The sequence below is a fragment of the Myotis myotis genome, unplaced genomic scaffold (assembly GCF_014108235.1).
Source record: "Myotis myotis isolate mMyoMyo1 unplaced genomic scaffold, mMyoMyo1.p scaffold_m19_p_10, whole genome shotgun sequence".
In the NCBI taxonomy this organism is placed as follows: domain Eukaryota; kingdom Metazoa; phylum Chordata; class Mammalia; order Chiroptera; family Vespertilionidae; genus Myotis; species Myotis myotis.
The window spans coordinates 52,514,402-52,532,760 of NW_023416314.1; the positions used below are offsets into that span (position 1 = coordinate 52,514,402).

Consider the following 18,359-nt stretch of genomic DNA (forward strand, 5'->3'; position numbering starts at 1 on the left):
CATATTATTAACCATGGCTTCCAAAGTTTAGTCAATAGGCTACACCTCTTAAAGGAAACCTTTCTTCTAACTTTCATGATGCAATACTAAGTTTAAAGGTACAATTTATCTGAATGTTAATGCATCTTCTCCTCTATCCGGTTTCCTTAAAATAAGACTCATATATTTAAAAAGTGACAAGAAAATCAAGACATAGGACAGAGAAGAGAAATTAAGGTCAAGAATGAATTTAAATGTGGCATTAAGTTCCAGTTTCTGCAAAACCCTTCTAAGATACCTTGACCCCCATAGACATGCATAAATGTAGGGAAAGGAAACTTTGGCAAATTATATAATAAATAAAATACTTTTTAAATTAGCTTTCATGCCCTAGAACTGTGGATGCCAATCCAAAGAAGAAACTCCTGTGGCCAAAGGGACTTTTCACTCAGGGGCAACAACCAGACTGGAGATATCACCTGTTCATTGCAAGTATACTGACTGACATCTCAGTTACTTTTAAGAGGCTCATAAAAATTCCTAGAGCACTGAGGAGAGGGAAAAAGTCAACGTAGGGCAATTAGTCAAACAGAAAGGGCCACTACCACAGCCATTTCACTTCGGGATCCCGGGAGCCTGACAGTGTCATAAAATTAAATTTCCAAGATGAAAAGTTCCACCCCAACCCCGACCCCATGCTTTCTGGGAATCATACTCAATCTGCATGGATCTAACCAACTTGCAATACTTAACTATTTTGTTTTCTTCTTTTTTGCTGCCATTGTACCCTCAGCAGGAATCTGCTCTGAAGAAATCAAACTAATCTATTGCCTGTCCCAGATGTCTCTGTGTTTTATACCTGTCAGTAATCCTAGAATGGCACGAGAAGTTCTGAAGACAGAAGAAATCTAACATGTGTGGAAAGCCTCTTGTGGTCAGTTGTTTTATGTTCCCAACAATCTGTTCTCACTCTTCGACATGTGACTTCCAGTGCCTCCCAGTAAATGGACTGTATTTCCCTGCCCCACTGCCAGGCTTGGACAGGTGACTTGGCCAATGGAATATGAGAAGATGTGACATTCGCCATATCCTTATGGAAGCTTTAAATGCACCTACATAGTTTGGGTCAACCTTTTGTACTTCTGGCCTCTGCTACGAGAACAGCATGTCCCAGATAGGGCTGCTCCCTCACCCTGGATCACAGATTGAAATGACATATGCCAGAGAGCCAAGCAGAGCCACAGCCAACCAGAAGATTCATGACTGAGAAATAAAAGTTTGTTGTTTAAAGACACTGACTGGGATTCTTTGTGACTGCAGCAAAGTTGACAAATACAGAAACTAACAGAAATGGCAATAGACTGCATAACAACCTTTAAACCTCAGTGACTTACAACAACAAATATTTATTTCTCTGCTCATACTACATGTGTCTCTGCTCTAGAATGTGGGTCAGATTCATGTCTGCTTCATTGTCTTTTTATTCTAGATCTCGGGCTGAGGATACATTCTATGTCTGAAGCATGTTCTTATAAAAGAGAGCACAGGGAATAAGAGGTCTGGTAGAAACTTGCAATGCTTCTAAAAGATACTGCTCAGAAATGACATGGCCAACACCTAAAGTCAGTAAGGAGGAGAAAGTATACTTCATCTATAAGAAGTGAAGGAATAAACAATTGTGATTGATAGTACAATAAGCCACATTTAGTGTGTTTTATCCTTGTACTAGCTGTACTTTATATAACTTACACCTCACACCAATCCAGTAAGAAAGATATTATCTCCATATTTTAAAAAATTGTGGCTCAGAAGAGTAATGTAATTTGTGCAAAAGTATTCTGAAAATGTATAAATGAAGGTCTGGGGCCCAGGTCCAGGGGTAGGTGACTCCAAAGCACTTACTCTTATCCTCACCCCACACTCACACAATGTTTTTTTCTGTCAAATTTTAAGCATTAACTTAACAGGTGGGATCTCTGCTTGTGTAAAGCCAAGATTGGCTATAAAAGACTTCAATAGCTAACCTTTCTAAGTGAAATAGGGCAATGTAAGTATAGTAAAAAGAGGGAAACATCTATGAAAAAAAGACTTACAGAAAGACAGACAGGAATGGGCACAACAATGAGAAGGTATGAGAATGAGAACCCAAGGAACTGGAAAATAAGAAGAGAAATTGATAGCACTTCTCAAGGCAAGAGCACTTACAAAAATAGCTTGCCTCAGGGGAAAACATCTTAGACTCTGATTTCACAGGCCATAAGAAAAGCACTAGGGTGTTTCCCTTTTCTTTAAAAAGTGCACACCCAGTTTTTTGTAGCTGCCTAAATACTACCGTGTACTCACTATCGTGCCTGCTTTGAGTCTGGCAGTCACTAGTTTATGGTCATCAAGTGCTTTTTAAAATATTAAAAAAAATGCCATCCCTAATGCACCTGAATGAGTTGCTCTCAACATATTTAAGAAGTCATTTCTCATCTGAGTCACGCCTTTGGGGCTCCAGCCCATTATAACTCTGCCTGCCAATTACTACCACAATTGTAATCCTATTTGGAATATTAACACACTATTGTAGCAATATAACTTCTAGTTGTTATTATTTTTTTAATTCAGTAATTTTAAACTGATTAGATACATAATTAAGCCAGCAGAAAACTTTCTAACCACCAGGTAAGTAGTAATTAGAGTTGTAGAGGCACACCATGGGACATTAGCTCTTGCAACAGAAAGCTGGAGAATCTTATAGCAGGCCTTTGCGCCAGTTAGCTAAACTGCTCCTAAAGAAAAAGCAAACAATCTCTAAGTAGTGTAGCTCATTACTAGTAATTAAGCCATGTACAAATGTACCGTGCTATTTTGTTTGTGTGTATTTGAAGATCCTGTTACTCTAGAACACAATGGGGGAAATTTTTAAAGAAAAACAAGCAAATATTTTCCCAGATATAGAAAAAAAACTGGAGCAGTCAGTTAGTTATCCATACAACCTGGGCCTGATTATTCTTCTCTTTGACCCCACCTACTTTTTCCCTAAATGTTTCTATATCGCTAACTAATCATAATCTTCCAATAAAATGACTACGCTATGTTTACCTAAGATGGCTTTGGCTATTTTTCTGCAATTCAAACTGTCAAATAAATCACATGGTAGATCAAATCAAAAAGGACCATTTGATGCAAATGTAATCTATCTCCGAAATATTATCCTCTTCATGCTCAGGCACCAGTGGATTATTATAATAAATAATTATCCTAAAGTTCCACTGATCCCTTTCACAGATAACTCAAATGGGAGAAAACTTTTACTAACATAGTATGTGTCTGTGCATACTCAAGTACAATCTATCAAGGTAAACCTATGACCTATTATTATTATTATTATTATTATTATTTATGTTTGTAGGTAGATGATATTATAAACATATTTATCAAATTCAAATTAGTCAAAAGGTGACAGTAAGAAATCTAACTATGAAATATGCATAAAATCTCTTATTCAAAATCTGTAATTATGCAAATAGAGACTAGATGGGGTGTAGCAGAAAAAATATAGTGCTTTAATTCTAGATCTTTTGTGTGACCTTGGACAATTTAGTTAATTTCTCTGAGCTTTGGATTTTTAATTTTTAAATGAGGTAATATTGAAAATATAAGATTAAGGGAGATAATAGTTATACTAGTGGCCCGGTGCATGAATTCGTGCACATTGAAAGGAAATTAATTAGAAGAAATATTTTAATATTATAATAGAAGTGTCAACCAAATTCATGATCAGCAATGACAGATGGAAACACATGCGTGCGATTGGCCCCAGCAAGGGCTTATATGTATTGCACATGCATGAGTCAACTTAGCCTTTTATAGATATAGAATAAACTTGCTTAATTAGACTAGCTTTCTGATTTAGCTAAACTTTTCCCAGCCCAGTGAAGCACTCCAATTTCTCTTTCAGATAATTGTCAGTAACACAGCAGTAAATATCAACATGAAGCTGATTATTATTGTAGATCACACAGGGAGAACAAAGGGTAAAATACTTAACTGCAGCAGTATTTGACTATATTCTGTGCAGTGAGAAAACCTGAAGTCATTTTCAAGGTCCACCATTTCTTACTTCTTTTCAGTTGGGTCAAGTTTCTAAACTTTCTAAATCTCCATTTTTCAGCTAATGAAAAGAAAATAGGATTCCACCAAGTCTCCTATCTACCTACTCCAGGACTTCTGTGAGGATCAAATGAAATGAGGCACGGGAAAACGCTTCACAGACATTTGGTTACAGTGTAAAGTGTTTCTACCTGGCTATAAAGCAAGTCGTGTTCCTGGGCTAAAGAAACTGCAAGGAGGCTAGTCGCTAGTCACTAGGGAGAGGAAGCAGGGCATTGCTACACCTGGATGGAGGGAAGGACACTTAGTATATTAGCCTTTTATATATATAGATAACGCTCACTGGGCAAGGCTTAGCACATGGCAGATACTCACTAAGTGTTAGGAAAGGTTTAACTGACTTGAAAATAGTATAGATTAGAATATATTTATAAATATTTTTTAAAGCGACAATTTAGAATTCTGGTCAAAGATGAAGCAATTTTTTCTAAACTCTTCTGCCTTGAAAACAACCAAAAAGAATGAAAAATGTGGGTAGTGGGGGGGTCCTTAATGAAGAAATGAAACACCTATGTATAAGCTCATACCACAAAATGAAGACTATATGCCAAATATATTGAAATCTAAACCAGAATAAAGGAGAATGATTACAAAATGACACTTATCTCCTCAGACCTCAAGCAAGAATCAATTTCTCTAAAAGTAAATACCACAGTCCAAAAGAATATCAAATGATCCTTTGATTAAAGTGATATGATCTAGGTGCATGAGAACAGCAGAAGTAGGGAATATTCCTGTGAAGACCCAGTTCCACATAGGAACTGCAGGTGAAGTTGAGCTGAATAAGGAAGAAATATACAGATATACCATCTTGTCTATAATCTAATCTCCTAAAACACTGCCTGGGGTGAAGGAAAGGAAGCAGAGATGACCAGATCACAGCACAGATAGCCTGACTTAAGGTGGTTCATTGTAAACCACACCAAACTTCTAATGCCAGAAACTAAGAAGAGATATAAGCAGAATGAAAGAAAAATCATTGAGGTTTTTCATGACAACAAATACCAATTTTAAAAGTGCTAAATTTGCCCCTAATATTGTTTTTCAGCAAATAAATAACCAGTATAAATATGCCCCCATCTGAAGATAAGCAGTAAGAAAGGAATTAGCACAGGAACTATATAAATACATAATGGAAAATGAGATATTAAAGACACAGATCACACATTAAAAGAATAATAATTTCCTCCCTTGCTCAAGGAAACAAAGGAAGAATTTAGACAATTATTTCTCCTCAGTCTCAAATAAAAATAACATGATCTCTGTGAGGGAGAAAAAAAAGAACTCAAAGAAAAGATAAAGAGATCAAAGAAGAGATAAGACAACAGTAGTTGAAAAGTGAGCTGGCAAACTCAGGAAAGAAAGGGAAGAAGGAAAATCAAGCCATTACAAAGATAAAACTCTCATTAGATGTAGAAAAAAAATGTGTGTTAACAACTGAAACTAGGGCACAGAGGGAGGATTGAGGAAATCACTTAAAAAGAAATGGTAAAAATGAACAGAAAGTATTGGATATAAAACTGATAATTAAGAAAACAATGGAGATACAACATTTATAATTACTGATTTTAAAGAAGAGACTTTTTTTTTAAATGAACCTCCACAAAAAATTACTTATATATAACACAAGAAAGTAATCCATGCCCTAGTTGGTCTGGCTCAGTGGATAGAGTGTTGGCCTTCAGACCAAAGGGTCCTAGGTTCGATTCTGGTGAAGGTCATGTACCTTGGTTGCAGGCTTATGCCTGGCCCAGGCCCTGGCTGGGGCTTGCAGAAGGCAACCAATGCATGAGGAAACTAATGCAGGGGGCAACCAATCGAAGTGTTTCTCTCACATCGATGTTTCTCTCTGTCTTTCCCTTCTCTTTCACTATCCCTAAAAATCAATGGAAAATTATCCTCAGGCAAAGATTAATATAAAAATAAAATAAATAAAATAAAAAGATCATTCTAAGTATTGCGACAATTCAAGGGAAAAAGTAAAATCTTTAAAAAAAAAAAAAAGTAATTCATGTCCCCAAGAGAAGGTAAAATATAAACATTAATGCTAAAATATATCCTGATATACTTTATAATTTAAAAGTTTACAGGTAAAAAAAAAAATTACCTGCAAACTTGGAAACAGAAGGGGTTGTTGCTGACCTCTGTCCTTGCCTCACCAACATTAAATGCCTGGAAAAAAAGTAGACAAAACTCTAGAATCCTGAAAGTAAGTGTGACCCAATAATCTTATACCCAGTTATCCTTCAAGTATAAAAGCAACAACACTAAACATATGCAAAGATATAAACATATCAATAATAATGATGCTTGCATATAAGAAAACAATACTTGAAGATAAAATCCAGCTATGCAAGGGATGAATCTAAGGAAGCAAGTACTAAAAGGTGAGCACTACAGACTTCATATACATGGACACCAGGTTGAGAACTCTTTAAAAAACTTGAAGCTGGAAAGAAGGATCTGAGATGGCCATATAATCTCATTCACTCTGCATTTATTGAGTTCTACTGTGTGTCAGGTTTTCTACTACTGTCATAACTAATTTAACATACATAGCTCAACCCTATGGGATAAATATTCTATTCTATTTTTTTAAATGAAGAATATGAAGTTAAAAGTCATACAGCTATTAAGTGTGGGGATCTCGACATAAATCCAAGTCTTCTGAATTCAAAACTCATTATCTAAACTGTGCCTCAAAGCTTCAACATAAACCACTGAAGATGCAGGCAGGGAAGGCTAACTTAGCATTTTACTACCTGAAAAGGCTTAGAATGGCTTCCTATTCCAAGGAAACAATAGATTTCCTTGTATGCTTTCTCTTCAAATTAATTTTTAAAAAGTGATAAGTGAACTAATCTCCCAGTTCCTCTGTCAACACTACTCTATTCAGGAAAGGGTTTGTTTATCCAATTAGATTTTTTAAATCCAAAGTACGATAAAAATAATAATAATAATAATAATAATAATAACAATAAAGCAAAGCTAACTAACTGGCTCATAATCCCATTGTTATGGACAGAAACAGAATATTGGGGACTAGCTATGCTTGTGGGAAATATTAATCATGCTCTGTTAACCATGATTGTCTTATGTTGGTTAAAAAAAAAAAAGGACATTCTAACCTGCTGGGAGTTGTACGTCCCCTGGACCTGGGAGTCAACCTTGGACCTGGGAGTCAACCTTGGGATGTGGTCCACTCTCATTCAAGACCTGCCTATTATCATGGAAAGACTAACAAGTATGTTGCCCAAGCAATGGAGTCCCACCAGAGTCGGCATTGCCTACTTCCCCATTCCTGTAATCCCTACCTCCCCATGTAATCTTTGCCCTACCCTATGTAAGTGGCTGGTTTGGGGGGCTGCAGAGCAGATTTCTGTGGATGACCTGCTGCTCTCCTATACTGCTGGCAGTATTGCTCATATATGATTCAACCCTGTCTCTACTTAACCGGCACAAGTAGTGATAGGCAGCCCAGACTCACTGATTGTCCAGTTACACCATGACCTGAATTTCATCTGCACTAGGCTCTAAAGTCAATTCTCCAAAACCAGAAAAGTTTACTTAGTTCTGTAAAAATCATTCAATCCTGGTGCCTAATGTAGTTAGACCTAGTAGTAATCTAGGTCACTTAATAATGAAAGAAAACTGTAGGTTTCTATAGTCTCCTTAGCAAATCTCAATTACTTACTGAGTCTTATTTAGAACATATCCATTATATCATGATTCAAATTTTTTTAAATAACAATATATATTCCAGAGTAACAGTAAAATTACTTTATAAAAACAAGTATAATTAATTACTTTATAAAAAAAGATAATATATCTTAATATATAAGTCCAAATAAAATGAAGACTCAATGAGACAAAGGTAGAGTTCAAAAATGTCCTCTCTTGCCCAGCTGGGTAGTTCAGTTGTTTGAGCATCGTCCTATGCAACAAAAAGGTTGCAACTTTGATTCCCAGTCAGGGCACATACCTAGGTTCCAGGTTCGATCCACGGAAGGAGATGGGTGGAGGGGGACAAAGGGGAAGAAGTGGGGGACATCTGTAATACTCTCAACAATAAAACAAATTTTTTAAAAATAAAAAATATCACTGGATGAGGATTAAAAACTTAATAATAATAATGTCCTCTCCAAAGGACCTAAATAGACACTTCTCCAAAGTAGACGACCAAGAGACATATGAAAAAATACTCAGTCACTAATCATCAGAAAGATGCAAATTAAAACAAGAATGAGGTATCACCTCACACCTGTCAGAATGGCTACAATCAACAAACAAACAAATGACAAGTTCTGGCGAGGATGTGGAGAAAAGGGAACCCTAGTACACTGCTGGTGGGAATGCAGACTAGTGCAGCCACTATAGAAATCAGTATGGAGTTTCCTCAAAAAATTAAATATTAGACTGCCATTTGACCCAGTGATCCCACTTTGAGGAATACATCCTAAGAAACCCGAAACACCAATCAAAAAGAATATGTGCACCCCTATGTTCTTAGCAGTGCAACTTACAATAGCTAAGATCTAGAAATAGCCAAGTGCTCATCAGTAGATGAGTGGATAAATAAGCCATGGTACATATACACAATGGAATACTTTGCAACAGTAAAAAAAGAAGGTTCTCTTACCCTTTGAGACAGCATGGAGGCACCTGAAGAGTATTATGCTAAGCAAAATAAGCCAGTCAGAGAAAGACAAGTATCACATGATTTCATTCATATGTGTAACCTAATGAACAAAATAAACGGAGGAACAAAATAGATCCAGAGACATGGAAGCATGGAACAGACTGCTGAATCTCAGAGAGAAGGTGGGGATGGGTGGGTGGGTGGGAAGAGATCAAGCAAAGAACTTGTATGGATATATGCATAACCCATTGACACAGGCAATAGTGTGGAGAAGGCCTGGGGTGGGGTATAGGGGTAGACAAGAAGAGGTCAATGGGGATAAAAACGGGGATATATGTAATACTTTCAACAATAAAGATTTAAAATCAATCAATCAATCAATAAAATCCTACCTAATAAAGAGGGAATATGTTAATTGACCCTCATGCTGTCGCAAAGATGGCAGTGCCCACAGTCAATAAGGAGGGAATATGCTAATTGACTGCCACACCCTCAAATATGGCGGCACCCACAGCCAAAAAGGAGGGAATATGCTAATTGACTGCCACGCCCTCAAAGATGACACTGCCCACAGCCACAAGATGGCGGCGCCCAGTCCCCTCAGCTCCACCGGCCCGGCCGCTCCACGCGCCTGCCTCCATAGTCCCCCAGTCCCCTCAACCCCCCAGCCACCTAGGGCCAGCCCGAGGCACAGGCAAGCCTCGGATGTCAGCTGCCCAGCCACCCAGGGCTGCCCGAGGCTCAGGTAACCAGGCCTGGCCAAGGCTTGTGCTGCCAGCAGTGGCAGCAGCAGAGGTGTGATGGGGCCATCACCTTCCCCTTATCACCAGGTCGCCTCCCACCCTGAGGGCTCCTGGACTGTGAGAGGGGGCAGGCCGGGCTGAGGGACCCCCCCTCCAGTGCATGAATTTTCATGCACTGGGCCTCTAGTTAAAATAATAATGCCCTATGCCCTAACTGGTTTGGCTCAGTGGATAGAGTGTCAGCCTGCGGACTGAAAGGTCCCAGGTTCGATTCTGGCCAAGGGCATGTACCTTGGTTGCGGGCACATCCCCAGTAGGAGGTGTGCAAGAGGCAGCCGATCGATGTTTCTCTCTCATCAATGTTTCTAACTCTCTATCCCTCTCTCTTCCTCTCTGTAAAAAATCAATAAAATATATTTTAAAATAATAATAATAATAATGCCCTCTCTTTTATAACATGACATGCCAATGTTTTTTAGCATTAGGCACACAATGCTATGAGCTGTGAATTACAAAGGTCTTAGAACAAATTCACAAAGTGTAATCACCCTTCACAGTTGAGATATTCTGTTTATTCTATGGAAAAACATTTCAGTTTAAATTAAACTTTGAAGCTTTTGGTGATTGCTGCAATAAGGACAAAACAAGGAAAAGAGAACATTTCATCATGTTCAGCACAATACAAGTACAATACATATTTCTGATAGAAATATCTTCAAGGAAATGAAATCACTGAGATAAAATTTCATTTACTACTGATGCCCATATTATCAAAAAATACTTAGACACAAAATTACATACCTTCATCAGTTTAAAACATAACATTTAGCACACTAATTATATTCTTTCAGAAGAAAATCATTAAAATGTTCAATATAAATTAAAAGTATATAATGTCAGTACCTTGGAAACATAATATCTAAAATTAAGTAAATATATCTTTAATATTTGTAGAATAATTTAATCCATGAGACTGAGTAAGATGCTATGTGACTATGATGGCTGAGAAACTGTATATTCCTAAAAATAAGGTAAGATAGAAGATTAATAGAATGTGCAATGAAGAGGATTAAGACCAACAAACTCTTTTCTTTTTCTTTTGACTTTTAGAAATGTATATTCTCTCCTTTTTAAATTTATTTTTATTAAATTTATTGGGTTGATATGGGTTAATAAAATTATATAGGTTTCAGGGGTACAATTCTATAATGAATCAAACTCTTGTATCTTAAGATCTGAAGTCATTCTGATATTTGAATTCTGAAGAAGTAAAAAATGAAAAACATGCTTAAAAGTCACCTATGAACTCCCCGTTAGCACTTTCCAGCAATTTGCTATATTTCCATCCTCAGATAAAGGTATTTAAAGTAAAAAAGATTTTTGCTCACTTCCACAGCACATATATTAAAATTGGAACGATACAGAGAAGATTAGCATGGCCCCTGTGCAAAGATGACACACAAATTTGTGAAGCATTCCAAGAAAAAAAATGAGTAATCCTATATAATAAAAGAGAAACATGGTAATTAACCATAACTTCGCTACCCTTCCCATTGGCTAATCAGCGAGATATGCAAATTAACTGCTAACCAAGATGGCGGCCGGAAGCCAAGCAGCTGAAGCAAACAGGAGGCTTGCTTTATCCAATGACGGAGGAAGCCAAGGTTCCCCGCCTGCCGCTGCTGGCCTCTGAGCTGCAGTCTAAGAAACAATGTTACAAATATAGAAGCTAAACAAAACCCCAGAAACCTGCTTTCAGTCAGCCGGCCTCAGAGCTGAAGCTGAAATAGTGTTTCAATTATAGAACCCAAACAAACTCAGATCAGCAGCCGAGGTCTCAGAGCTAGAGCCAAGCCTCAGAACTAAAGCCGGCTCTCAGTTCCAGTGACAGCCATAGAAGGTAAATAAATCCCAGAATAAAAAAAAAAAGAACAAAAGGAGGGGTTGGGAACTTCAGTAACCCACCAGCCTGAAAACGGCCCTCAGCCCCTCACCCACACTGGCCAGGCACCCCAGTGGGGACCCCACCCTGAAGGGGGTGTAACCAGGTGCAAACAGCCATCATCGTCTCATCCAGGCTGGCCAGGCACCCAAGCAGGACCCCCACCCTGATCCAGGACACCCTTCAGGGCAAACCAGCTGGCCCCCACCCGTGCACCAGGCCTCTGTCCTATATAGTAAAAGGGTAATATGCCTCCCAGCACCGGGATCAGCGGAGCTGCGAGGCCTCCCGAACCCAGGATCAGCGGAGCCGCGAGGCCTCCCGAACCCAGGATCAGCGGAGCCGCGAGGCCTCACGCTCAGGGATCAGCGGAGCAGCAAGGCCTCCCAGCACCAGGATCAGTGGAGCCGCAAGGCCTCACTGCCCCGGTGTCAAGCGGAGCCACAAGGCCTCCCAGAACTGGGATCAGCTGAGCCAAGAGGCCTCCTGGCCCCTGGAGCAGCACGACAGGGGGCAGCGCCCAAACCCCCTGATCGGCCCTGCTCTGTGTGTGACAGGGTGTGGCGCCCCAACCCCCTCATGGGCCCTGCTCTGTGTATGACGGGGTGGAGCCGCAACCTCCCCATCAGCCCTGCCCTGAGTGTGACAGGGGGGAGTGCCCCAAACCCCTGATCGGCCCTGCTCTGTGGGTGATAGGGGGCAGCGCCCCAACCCCCTGATCAGCCCTGCTCCGTGTGTGACAGGGGGTGGTGCCTCAACTCCCCTATCGGCCCTACTCTGTGCATGACAGGGGGGAGCTCCCCAACCCCCTGATGGGCCCTGCTCTGTACGTGACAGGGTACGGAGCCCCAAACCCCCTGATGGGCCCTGCTCTGTGCATGACAGGGGGCAGCATCCCAACCCCCTGATCGGCCCTGCTCTGTGTGTGACTGGGGTGGCGCCGCAACTTCCCCATCGACCCTGCCTTAAGTGTGACAGGGGGCGGTGCCCCAACCCCCCAATCGGCCCTGCTCTGAGCCCAACCAAGGGCTGAACCTAGGGATTGGGCCTGTCCTCTGCCACACGGGAGCGGGCCTAAGCCAGCAGGTCGTTATCCCCCGAGGGGTCCCAGACTGTGAGAGGGCACAAGTGGGGCTGAGGGACATCCCCCCGCCTGCCAGTGCACAAATTTTTGTGCACCAGGCCTCTAGTCCTATATAATAAAAGCCTAATATGCTAAGTGTCTGGTCGTTGGTCGTCCATTCAACCAATCAAATATGCTAATGATATGCTAAGGCCGCTCAACTGCTCACTATCACGTGCACTGACCACCAGGGGGCAGACACTCCAACTGGTAGATTAGCTTGCTGCTGGGGTCTGGTCAATTGGGACTGAGTAATAAGGGCCAGGCATGCCCTGGAGCCCTCCCACAGTCCTTCCCCGGCTGACCAAACTCCTGCGTCCCTCTCCGGCCCTGATGGTGCACCGGTGGGGTCCCTCAGCCTAGCCTGCACTCTCTCGCAATCTGGGACCTCTCAGGGGATGTCGGAGAGCCAGTTTCAGCCCAATCCTGCTCAACACAGGAGCTGCCCCCTGGTGGTCAATGCGCTCCCACAGGAGAAGTGCTGCTCAGCCAGAATCTGGGCTCACAGCTGGCAGCAGTAGGGATGTCTGACTGCCAGCTTAGGCCCGCTCCCCATGGGGAACGAGCCTAAGCCACCAGTGAGACATCCCCTGAGGTCTCCTGGACAACGAGAGGGTGCAGGCTGGGTTGAGGGACCCCCCCCAAGTGCATGAATTTTGTGCACTGGGCCTCTAGTAAATAAATAAAGTAAAAAAGATTTTAAAGATAGCATACCCTCATTGAAATCATGAAATTTTTTACATCCCAACAAAAATTAATATCTCTAACTTTTTATTTTATATTAGGGATTAGGGTACATGTTTAAGCAGGAAAGAGATATAAAAGGGAAATGATAATAGTATTATGTCATTTGGTGAAAACAAAATTGTTCAAATGCCACTTTTTAAAATAAACATGTTCTTCCTACAAAATATCAAGAAAAATCTCACACAAAAATAAAAATGAAGTTTCAAAGATAATTTTGAATTATGATTAGTTTTTGAAAACCAGTAGCACTACATTTTTTGAGCCTATGTTCTTCTCTTGTCTACGTTAACATAACATACCAATGATCAGATCAAAAGCACATAAAGTTTCAAGTAAACACATTATTAGGAATTTTAGTTTTTTATTTTTAAATCTCATCTGAGGATATGTTTTTATTGATGAGAGAGAGAGAGAGAGAGAGAGAGAGAGAGAGAGAGAGAGAGAGACTCACAACCTAGGTATGTGCCTTGATTGGAAATCGAACCCGCAACCTTTTGGTGTACAGAATGACACTCCAAGCAATCGAGCCACCAGCCAGGGCCACATAATTAGGAATTTTAAAATGAATCAATTCAGCCCCGCCAGTGTGGTTCAGTGGTTGAACATAGACCTATGAATCAGGAGGTCATGGTTTGATTCCTGGTCAGGGCACAGGCCCTAGTTTCAGGCTCGATCCCCAGGGGGAGGTGGGGTGCAGGAGGCTGCCAATCCATGATTATCTCTAATTATTGATGTTCCTATCTCTTTCTCCCTCTCCCTTCCTCTCTAAAATCAATTAAAAATATATATTTAAAAATAAAATGAATCAATTCAGGATCAATAATTGGCCATTTAAAGCAATGATTTGTCCATTATACTACATTTTTGACTCTACATTAGATACAATTAATAAAACAACACAGCACATAAGATACATAGGACAGGAGTGGGGTGGAGAGAGTCAACAGGGGAAAAGGGGGAAAATTTGTAAGACTTTCAACAATGAAGCTTAAAAAAATACATCCAACAAAATATACAAAATTTTATCATATTGTAAAAAGAACTCAAAATACATATACATTGAGAAGAGTCAGTGAAAAGGTTTCATTATTATTCCCAGTACATACTACCTCACGAGAAAAGCTTAAAAGTAAGGCTCACTTAACTGATTCGAAGTAACTTTATGTGCCAGCCACCTCACAATATTATTTAAAATAGTAAAGCAGTAATTATAGGATTTAAAACATTACTGGAAGAGATTAAAGAAGACCTAAATAAATAGATATATTATATTCATAGATTATAAGATTTAATATTGTTAAGACTGTTAAGACTGCAATGCTCCCCAAATAAATATACAGATTCAATACAATCCCTATTCAAATCAAATGGTCTATTTGCAGAAAATGGAAAAGTGGATCTTAAAATTCATATGAAACTTCAAGGAACCCTGAATATCCAAAACAATCTTGAAAAACAAGAACTAAGTTGGAGGACTCATAATTTTTAATTTCTAAATTTACTACAAAGTTACAGTAATCACATCAGTGTGGTACTGGCATAAGGATAGACATATAAATAAATGAAATAGAAAATGAGAGCCTAGAAGTAAACTTATGCATCTATGGTCAACTGATGATCAGCAAGAGTGCCAAGGCCACTCAATAGGGAAAGAATAGTGCCATAAAAATTGGATATTCACCTATAAAATATACTTCCGCACACTATATACAAAAAAAATAATAATAACTCAAAATAGACCAAATACTTAGGTGTAAGAACTGAACTATAAAACCCTTAGAGGAAAACATAGGGTTAAATCTTCATGGTTTTGGATCTAGGAACAGTTTTTTACATATGACACCAAAATAACAGGAAAATAGATACATTGGACTTCATCAAAACTAAAATATTTGTGTATCAAAGGATACTATCAAGAAAGCAAAACTTACAAAAGGGAAAAATATTATCAAATCATATATCTAATAAGGTTTTAGTACTCACAATACATGAAGAGCTCTAACAACAATGAAAAGGCAACCAATTTTATAATTAGCAAAATATTTGAATAGATATTTCCCAAAGAATATATACAAATGGCCAATATGCACATAAAAATATGTTCAACATCATCTTACATTACAAAAATGTTAAAACAGCTATTTAAAAATGTGCTTCACATATATGGTGTTCATTGCCTGGAAGAATTAACATCATTAAAATGTCCATACTACCCAAAGCAATCTATAGATTCAATGCAATTTCTATTAAAATACCAATGGCATATTTCATAGATCTAGAACAAATATCCCAAAAATTTACATGGAACCAAAAAAGGCCCCAAATAGTCTTATCAATCTTGAGAAAGAAGAACAAAGATATATGCATCCCTATGTTCATTGCAGCATCATTTACAACAGCCAAGCTCTGGAAATAGCCCAAGTGCTCACCAGTAAATAAGTGGATAAAAAAGCTGTGATACATTTACACAATGGAATACTATTCAGCCATGGGGGGAAAAGGAACTTTTACCTTTTGTGACAGCAAGGATGGACCTGGAGACTATTATGCTAAGTTAAATAAGCCAGTCAGAGAAATACATATACCATATGATCTCTTTCATATATAGAATCTAATGATAAAATAAACTATGGAACAAAATAGAAACAGGGGCATGGATACATGGAATAGACTGACAGCTGTCAGAGGGGAGGAAGACCGGGAAACTCACTCTCTCTCTAAAATCAATAAAAAATATATTGAAAGGCTCTCAAAGTCATACTATGTTCGTGCTCTGTTAAAAATCATATGCCTATTATTGGTCTAACAGTGGTCGGCAAACTCATTAGTCAACAGAGCCAAATATCAACAGTACAACGATTGAAATTTCTTTTGAGAGCCAAATTTTTTAAACTTAAACTATATAGGTAGGGTACATTGTTATTAACCTAATTACGGTACTCCTAAGGCTTAGGAAGAGCCACACTCAAGGGGCCAAAGAGCCACGTGTGGCTCGCGAGCCACAGTTTGCCGACCACGGGTCTAGGAGAGCAATATGTCAGCTAAAAAATACACAACAGGAAAACATGGAATTTATCACTTTGTTCAATCAACTTAGGATTTTGACTCTCCTTCTTCCCTCCCATCCTATCTCCTTTGCTATTTCAATAACTTCTGACTATCTATTATGTGCAAGGCACAGTACTATGTACTAGGTCAGAATAGTTAAGAAGATATAGTCTCTGCCTTCATGTTGTTCACAGTTGATTTTATTCCAAAAGCAGTAACTCTGGAAGCTAATTGTATAGTATTTGGTCCAAACTTTTATAGTCATTTCCCCAAAATTACCTAAAACTATCCTTACTCTCTTAACAACTGAACTGCACCATAAATGTTAAGGATTACAGAAAATATGAAGCAATCATAAACATATTAACTTTCCTTTCACTTCTACTATTTCCTATAAACTATTAAAATTCGAACTAAATCTTTCAAGAAAGAGGTCAGTCTGAACTGTTCCAATAAATCCTACATGTAATGAAAGCAGGAAGGGGGAGGAGGGGGAGGGAAGCAAAGAAAAAAACCTTTTGTACCTGCCAAAATCCAGCAGTTGTATGATCTCTTAAAAATCAGTTGTAATATAATGACGGGGGCGGGGGGGGGGTAGTAATTATAATTAGGTGCCTATTTTGATTCCTCTCTCCATAGTATCAGTATTGAATGTCATCTGATTTTGGCAAAAGATAAGGTCATTGACTGCTTGAAAGACGTGCAGTATTACTTCTCTAAATGTTTCACATGGAAATATCTAAAAATAGAAAACATCGCAATCTCAATCAGATACTAGCCAGTAGGAAAATTTGCAGAATCCACAAATTTAAATAAACAAACAAAAAATATTAATATATAAATAAACAAACAAAAAATATATAAATATATATAAACAAACAGAAAATATTAATAATATTTTAAAAATTTAATACTCTGGAAAGGAAAATAATTTTTAACTTATACATTAAAAAATTGACAATGGCCGAAACCGGTTTGGCTCAGTGGATAGAGCGTCGGCTTGCAGACTGAAAGGTCCCAGGTTCGATTCCGGTCAAGGGCATGTACCTGGGTTGCGGGCACATCCCCAGTGGAAGATGTGCAGGAGGCAGCTGATCTATGTTTCTCTCTCATCGATGTTTCTAACTCTCTATCTCTCTCCCTTCCTCTCTGTAAAAAATCAATAAAAAATATATTTTAAAAAAAAATTGACAATGCTATGAAAACTCATTAAAACTTTGAGTGTGTGCATTTATTGAATCTAATTTACCACTAATTACCAAGATAACTATAATTATTTCTTTTTTAAATTATTTTTGCTCAGGTATGATAGATAATTTAAGCATTTAGATGTTTTTCTTAAATAAAATATATTAGCACCTCAGGTAGGGGGTGGGGGTGGACTAGAAGAGGTCAATGGGAGAAAAGGGGGGAATATATGTAATATTTTCAACAATAAAGATTAAAAATTTTTAAAATAAATTTTAAAAATATATTAGTATTATTATTACATATAAAGTCTTAAACATATAAAAAAAATTTCACCAGAAGAATTTCACTGAACAAAAGTTAAATTGCTTTAAAAAGTGGAAATACGATGAACATATAAATAAGGAGAATTGCCTCTCATCATGTGCCCTGACTAGTTAGGTAAAATTATGAACAAATTCATATTTACCAATAATTCAATAATATGTTTTGGTAGTTCTATATCCAGATGGGCTCTTTAATAAATATGTTTACTTCTCAAGATTCTGATCTCAACATCTTGATTGGAAAAACTGATATATCATTTCCAGGTTTTTGATACTTATACTTTTTTTGTGAAAGAAAAAAATAATCAAAATTTTATTATCTTTTATTGAAGATGAGGACTCACTCAAAAGGACTCAGAAAGAGCCATAGCTCTTAATGATATTCTATAGTATCTTCTTACCTCCAGCAGCTAACCAAAGATACTTAATGAATATAGAATCATCACTGGAAACAGATCATTTAGTA

At 38.5% G+C, this 18,359-nt stretch overlaps 1 long non-coding RNA gene and 1 other non-coding gene across 2 annotated transcripts in view; one reads left to right on the forward strand and one right to left on the reverse strand.

The window, feature by feature from the left end:
- Nucleotides 1-18,359, reverse strand: part of LOC118664868 — a 164,185-nt gene that overhangs the window by 93,268 nt on the left and 52,558 nt on the right. Inside the window, exon 2 of the long non-coding RNA XR_004970438.1 lies at nucleotides 6,245-6,309. This is a non-coding gene — a long non-coding RNA (uncharacterized LOC118664868). The remainder of the gene's footprint in view (nucleotides 1-6,244; nucleotides 6,310-18,359) is intronic.
- On the forward strand, nucleotides 10,900-11,006 carry LOC118665521. Its single transcript, XR_004970640.1, has one exon. It is a non-coding gene; the product is annotated as a U6 spliceosomal RNA (small nuclear RNA).